At 39.2% G+C, this 7,868-nt stretch overlaps 1 non-coding gene across 1 annotated transcript; it reads right to left on the bottom strand.

Annotated features, from left to right (window-relative positions):
- Positions 1-5,570: 5,570 nt before the first annotated feature.
- Positions 5,571-5,679, bottom strand: LOC127747236 (small nucleolar RNA R71). Its single transcript, XR_008009038.1, has one exon. It is a non-coding gene; the product is annotated as a small nucleolar RNA R71 (small nucleolar RNA).
- Between the last annotated feature and the right edge of the window lie 2,189 nt (positions 5,680-7,868).

Genomic DNA, 7,868 nt, shown 5'->3' with positions numbered 1-7,868 from the left:
CCTCTTGAATTTAGTGATACTTGGAGTGGTTGTTTTGGTTTATTATAGGTGAAGAAAAGAAAAGAAAAGGAAAAGCGTGGCCTAATAAGTGTAGCCTAAGGAAAGGAAAGCGTGGCCAAAGCAATAGAAGCGTGCCGCATGCTAAGGGGGAGGCAACATTGCCCTCCACAAGGGCAGACTGCCCTCTAGGAGGGCAACATAAGAAAACCAAGAAGAGAAGGCAACTCTGCCCTGCCCACTACAAGGGCAGAGCACAAAATGTGCCTTGAGACCAAGAGGAAGAGAACCTTGCCCTGCCCTTGTGGAGGGCAGTATCGGGCTCTCCAAGGAAAGAAATCAAAGGAAAAATACCTATGATGCATGCTACAAGGATCGAACAAGGAACCATGAGGAAGCTAGGACTTAAGGATGAGTGCCGTGCCAAGAAACCAAGGAAATTATTGTAGCGTGTGCTTCCTCCGTGTTTCGAACACGGGACAAGCAATGTGAGAACTCTGCCCTGCCCTTGGCGCGGGCAGGGCAGCATTTGGATTGGCGCACGATCCTGGCGCACCAACTCTCGTCCCTGGCAGCATCTGGCGCACCAACTCTCGTCCCTGGCAGCATCTGGCGCATCAACTCTCGTCCCTGGCAGCATCTGGCAGCACCAAAATTTCCTGCCATGCCCTCCGCGAGGGCAGGGCAGCATCCTATGCACCAAGCTCAATTCTGGCGCACCAACTTTGGATTCTGGCAGCACCAGGGCAGCGTTTGACGCACCAGGACGCACCACAACGCACCATGCCACAAACTCTTTGCACTTTGTTTTCTGCATAATTCAATTCCAATTCTGTTCTTCTATTACTTCTTCTTTAATTTTCTGTCAATTGCTCAGTTAATTCAGATCTGGGAAGGAAATTGGGTTTTAGGCTCTGCTACCTAAGCCCTTGGGTCCTGAGATCATAATTCCCTTTTGGTTCTTCTGTGAACCTTTGCTGCATTTTATTTTCTTTCTGTTTGAATGCTTATTGCTTCTGATTTAATTTTTGCTCTCTTAATTGTTGCAATTTACTTTCTCTCTGTTTAGATTCTACAATCCCAGTCCTCAATTCCCTTTTATATTCAAGCCATTTATCTTTCTTGCCATTTAAGTTACTGCAATTTACATTTCTTGCACTTTAAGTTTCAGTCATTTACTTTCTTGTTCTTTAAGATTCTGCAAATTTACTTTCCTGTTCTTTAATTTACTGCACTTTTCACTTCCCCATTTACATTTACTGTCATTTACTTCTTGTTAAACACAAATCACTCAACCAAAACTTGATTCGCTTGACTAAATCACCCACTAAACTAAAATTGCTCAATCCTTCAATCCCTGTAGGATCGACCTCACTCATGTGAGTTATTATTACTTGATGTGACCCGGTACACTTGCCGGTGAGTTTTGTGTTGGATCATTTTCCACACATCAACAACATTCATGCAATGGGTATAAAGTAACAATTGACAAGAATCCATAAAACTAACACAAGATCTAAGCAAAATTATACTAAGGAATTCAAATTAAACAATCAAAACTAGTAATTAACAAGATCCGATTCAGAATTTAACGAGGGAAGATCAAATTAAAGCTAGATCTAGAGAGGAACAAGAGTTTCTCTCTCTAGAAGAACAATGAACCAAAAACTAGAAAATGTGTCTTAGTGTAAAATGATTGATCCCCCCTTCTCCCTAGCATCCTTGGGTCTTTTCCATGCAGAAATAGCTTGAATTTGGGCCTAATGAGCCTCAGAAATCGCCAGGCATAATTTTCTTTAATGAGGTCACGTGTAGATTCCCGCGCGTGCCCACCATGCGTGTGTGCGCGTGCGCACCATGCGTGTGTGCGCGTGCGCGTCGGTTGGAATTCTCTGGCCCACGCGGATGCGTCCATCCTTGCGCGCCGCTTCCAGCTATACTCATCCACGTGTGCGCGCGAAGTGTGTGTGCGCGTCGTTGCTGAAGTTCCCAAACTCCAAATCTTCATGTTCCTTCCTCTTGTGCATGCTTTTTTTCTCTCTTCTAGGCCATTCTTACCCTATTAATTCTGAAATCACTCAACAAATACATCACGGCATCGAATGGCAATAAAAGAGGATCAAAATATAGAAATTCTAAGGCAAAATAAGCATGTTTTCCATCATTGAGCAATATTAGGAAGTGAACACAAAACCATACATTTCTTGTGAATAAGTGCGAGATATATTGATAAAAACCCCCCAAATTAAGCACAAGATAAACCACAAAATTGGGCTTTATCAGTGTGCCAATTAAAAAACCTTTAAACTTGTATTATATAATCTTTAATATCATTATCAAAGACATTGTTCATATACAAGAGAGCCATATATATGACACTTTGATGATCGGATATTTTATACGCTTTTTGACATCATTTTCATATTATTTTAGTTATGTTTTGTTCAAGTTTTATTATGTTTTCATAGGTTTTAGGGCAAAATTTATATTTTTTATTCTTCTTTGAGTTGTTGTATTTTTTAATGATTTCATGTAATTTCTGGCTGAAATTGAGAAAATTTGGCAGTCTGATTCAGAGGCAAGGAAAGCGTAGCAGATGCTATTAGATTTTGACCTCCATGCACTCAAACGAGCAATTCTGGAGCTACAGTGATCCAAATGATGCTTTCTTAATAGTGTTGGAAAGCTAACTTCTAGAGATTTCCATCAATATATAATAGTCTACACCTTTCTTCGAAGGAGCCTACCCATATTGGGCGTTGAACGCCAAGGAGCTACCCCCTGGCTGGCGTTCAACACCCCAAGGAGACAAGCCAGCGTTGAACGACCAAGAACGACCCCCTTTGGGGAGTTCAATGCCTACCAAGAAGCAAGGCAGCGCCAATCACCCCCTAATGGGTGCTCAATGCCCATTCTTCAAATTTGGACGCCAAGCTCAGTCCAAGTACTCAACCAAAGTGGGCCTAAGGATGGATTTTCGCACCTCTAGTCTAGTATGTCATACTTTTTGTACTTCTTAGCTATTAGATTAGTATTTAAAGGAGAAGATCATCCATATTTAGGATCTTCTACCTCATTTTTACCTTCTTCACATTTTACATTACTGTAGAGTATGAGCAACTAAACCTCCTAAGTTAAGGTTAGGAGCTCTGCTGATTCTCATGGATTAATAATATTACTGTTCTATTTCAATACACGTTTGATTCCATTCTCTTTTGCATTTTTGTTCTTCATCTCATGAATTGAGGATGACACGTGACAAATATCCTTATTCTACATGGGTTCCGTATGAGTCCTGACCCGGATAGCATTGAACCATAGCTAGAGAGTGCATTGTGGATTCTAAGAGCGTGCCTGGGTGAATTTGTAAATGTGACATATAATCTTGTTGACCGTGGTTACTGAGGTTTCTGTGGCATTAAGGCTAGAGTATGAGAAGCAGCATTCCTTGATCCAGAAGATCCGACCTTGTCTGTGGCGTTTTGAGTAGGATGGCAAATGGGAGTGGATTGCTTAGGTCTTCACCTTCGACTATAGTGGGAAGCCATGAGTTAACTTGATGAGTATGCTACATGAGTTAGTCAATTACGGTTGCCATTGAATGAGTCATTCATTGTTGAAGTGGACAATAAGAAAAGTTAATTTGGAAAGAATATGCATCCCCAAAGCCTTAATTAAATATCCATAATTGCTTTTACACTAATCTGATATCTTGTTCTTTTCTATTACATTTATGCTTTCAACAAACAACCATCTTTTCTAATTGCCTGACTAAGATTTTTAGATAGCCATTGTTTGCTCAATTCGACAATCTCCGTGGGATTCGACCCTCACTCACCTGAGATATTACTTGGACGACCCGGTGCACTTGCCGGTTCAGTTGTGCGGAGTTCAATTTTGCGCACCAAGTTATTTGTGCCGTTGCCGGGAATTGTTCGAGTTTGACAAACTATCGGAGTATCTTGTTGCTTAGATTAGGCACTTTTTAAGGTTTAGTTACTCTTTTAATTGTGTCTTTTGTTTTCTTTTGCAAATTTTTTTTTGAAAACTTTTTCTTTTCTTTAGTAATCTTTGTCTTTTGTCTGAGTCTTGTATCAATTTTTAAGTTTGGTGTCCCTTTTTGTGTACATCTTTCCTCTAAATTTTTGAAATTGTTCTTGGTTGTTCTTCATTATGTTCGAATTGTTCTTGATCATTTTTCTTGTTTGATTTCAAAAATTATAAGTTTGTTGTCTTTTGGTGTTTTTCTTTCAAATTTTCGAAAATTGGTGTCCTTGGATCTTAAATTTTTATGTTTGATGTCTCTTAGTTATTTTTTTCTCTAAAATTCGAAAATAAAAAAAATTTCTTTTATCTTTCTTTAATTTTTTGAAAATCTTGACTAACTTTCCTTATCTAGATTTAAAAATTTTAAGTTTGGTGTTTTCTTGTTAGTAAAGTTTAAATTTTGAATTTCAAATCTTATCTTTTCAAATCTTTTTTGAATCTTTATCTTATCTTTTTATCTTTCTTTAAATTTCAAAAATCCTATCTTATCTTACTTTAATTTCAAAATCAAATATTTTTCAAAAATCAAATTTTGAATATTATCTTTGCAAATCTTTTTCAAATCTTTATCATATCTTCTTGCTTTAAGCTCTTCCTATCTTATCTTCTTTTTAAATTTAAACTTTTAAATTTCAAGTCTTTACTTTCTTCTAAAATTAAATTTCTAAATCAATTCTTTTAATTTGTTTTCAAATCTTGTTAGTTGGTTAGTTACTTGTTTTATCTTATTTTAGTTTTGAAAGTTTGGTATCTCTCTAATTCTTCTTTCTTTCTCTTCTATTTTTGAAAACATTCGACTTCTTTCTCTCTCTCCTTTTTTGAAAATTCTTACCTGTTTCTCTCTCTTCTATTTTCAAAAATCTTCTTTTTTTATTTATTTTTCGAAAACTCTTTTAATTTAAAAGATATATTTCTTTTCTTTTCTCTTCTTCTAACTCTCTCAAAGGACCTCTATACTCTGACATAGAGAATCCTTTTCTTCTTTTCTTCTTGCATTCTTCCTTGTTGTTTATGAGAAGGAACAGGGATAAAGAACCTCTCTTTAATCCTGATCCTGAACATGAGAGGACTCTAAGGAGGCATTTATAATAAGCTAGAGAACAACACTCTGGTGGAAACCTTACAGAGCTTTTCGAACAAGAAGCTGAAAATACAAACATGGCAACCAATCCTAATGGTGGAGGAGACACAAGGAAGGTCCTAGGTGACTTTACTGCACCCACTTCTGACTTCTATGGAAGAAGCATCTCTATACTCGCCATTGGTCACTTTAGTTGAACAGAACTGCCAGTTTGATGGACTTCCATCGGAAGATCCCAATAGAAATTTTTGATTTCTTGCAGATCTGCGATACTGTCAAGACTAATGGTGTGGATCCAGAGATTTACAAGCTTATGCTTTTTTCCTTTGCTGTAAGGGACAGAGCCAGGTTATGGCTGGATTCTCAGCTTAAGGAAAGCCTAGAATCTTGGGAGAAAGTGGTCAATGAATTCTCGACCAAGTTCTTTCCACCTCAGAAGCTGAGCAAGCTTAGGGTGGAAGTACAGACCTTCAGGCAAAAAGAGGGTGAATCCCTCTATGAAGCTTGGGAGAGGTACAAGCAATTAATCAGAAAGTGTCCTCCTAACATGATTTCAGACTGGACCATGTTAGATATCTTCTATGATAGTCTTTCTGAGATGTCCAAGATGGCATTGGACCACTCTGCTAGTGGTTCACTCCATTTGAAGAAAACACCTGAAGAGGCATAGGAACTCATTGACATGGTTGTTAACAACCAATCCATGTACACTTCTGAGAGGAACCCTGTAAGCAATGGGGTAGTACAGAAGAGAGAAGTCCTTGAGGTTGACATTTTGAATGCCATATTGGCTCAGAACAAGATCCTGACCCAACAGGTCAATATGATCTCTCAGCATCTGAATCGATTGCAAGCTGCAGCTGATAGCACTTAAAAAGCCTCCTATGAAGGAGATGCATATGATCCAGATCAACCTATGATGGATGAGGTTAACTATTTAGGGGAATTCTTCAGGAAATACCAATAATGGGCCTTATGGAAACACCTACAACTCATCATGGAGGAATTATCCTATCTTTTTCTTGAGGGATCAACAGAAGCCTCAGTAAGGATTCAATAACAATCAAGGTGGAAGAAACTAGAATAGGTCTAATAATAAGCCATTCTGATTTTCTCAGCAACAGAAGGAGACTTCTAATCAAACCCTCTTTGACTTAGCCACTATAGTCTTCAATCTCTCTCAGACGAGGTAGGCATCAGAGTGGTCCCTGAAGTTGTCCTCGAGGATCAAAGTAATCCCTGAAGTTAAAAATTTGTTTGGATCATCCCTGAAGTTGATCTCCGGTACTCATAGTGGTCCTTCCGGTGAATTTCGTCCACCTGGCGCAACCGGAAAGCTGAGGTGGCGTCGTTGGTGACACGTTAGCAGCCCAACGGCTAGCTGATGTGGCCTAGTGAACGTTTTGGAGTCAATTTGGTCCCTAATTTAAGTTTAAAAACCCTAACCCCCAAATTGACTCTGTTCTTCTTTCTTCTCCGTCGCACACGCTTTTCTTGTCTTCTCTCCGATCCTCTCCATCGCACCAGAGGTGAGTCTTCAGTGTTTTCTTCATCATCGAACACCAGTGTTGATGGCTAGCGCAAGCAACGCAGCTGGGAGCTCCAACAACCCAAGATCATTTGGAAGCATCATGAGGAGGATGAATAGAAACAGAGATGCACGTCTGCCATAATGGTGTGCATGCGGGGCGAGACCAGTGCTGCGATGGTCAGCATGGATTCGAATCCAGGGAGACCATTCGTGGGATGCCCAAACTACAATGTAAGTGCTTGATGCTATTCCTTGTGGTAAATCTAGAGGTTGGTTGATTCACTTTCCTGGGTTTAGACTGCAGGAAAGAGGTGGTGTGGGTTGTTTCTTTGGGTGGACAAAATTCTGGAAGAAGATGCGGTGACATGTGATGGTAGAACAAGCTCCTCAAACGACAACGAAGAATGGAAGATGAAGATTGCTTGGAAACTTGGAAGACTAGAGTCTGAAGTTAGAGTTCTGAAAATGGGGGGGATTTTCTTGTTTACATGTATGCTGCTGCTGCTGCTGGTTACAGTTGTTGTGCTTGTCTTAAAACTGGATAGGCAGCAGAGTCAATTGTATTTAGCCAAAAACTAAGTGAAATGTGATATGCATATGTTATTCTGTTCATGTAATTTCACTTGTCATTTTGGTTGAAAGGAATGCAGATTAAACTGTTTTACATGACTGTCCAAGAGTAATTTGGAATCTGAATAAAGTAGAGGTTATATGTATAAATAACTGTTCCTGCAGGACTAATGGAATCCTCTAATCAATGAGGCCATAATAATTCATAATCATATATTAATGCATTAAACATATACAAAATAGGCAAGGAAGAGCCATGGCAATATTGTGCAAGTCTGTCAGTAGTTCTCAACATATTGAGAACACAAGTTTTGAACAAAAAAGATCCCCAACACTTGGGTTCTAAATGCAGAAAGTAAATTGCGTCATCAAAAAAGTTACACAAAATAATGTTCTCCTAAACATAATAAACCTAGTCTTCATTTTTTGTTTCTTGGTGGTCTAAATCTAGGATTCGGAACAAACTTCATGAAGTTAAAAAGTCTTGTTACGGTCCCCTGTGATGCACCTTGCATAGGATGAGCCGGAGGAAGAGTTGTGGGTTGAGTGGTTGCTGGTGGGATGGGAGCAGGTGGAGAGGTTGCTGCTTGAAAGCTGCTTCCTGGAGTTGCCTTTTCTTGTTTGCATGACTTTCTCTTGGGA

The sequence above is a fragment of the Arachis duranensis genome, chromosome 4, assembly GCF_000817695.3.
Source record: "Arachis duranensis cultivar V14167 chromosome 4, aradu.V14167.gnm2.J7QH, whole genome shotgun sequence".
Taxonomy (NCBI): Eukaryota; Viridiplantae; Streptophyta; class Magnoliopsida; order Fabales; family Fabaceae; genus Arachis; species Arachis duranensis.
This window is presented reverse-complemented; position numbering and strand designations above follow the sequence as displayed.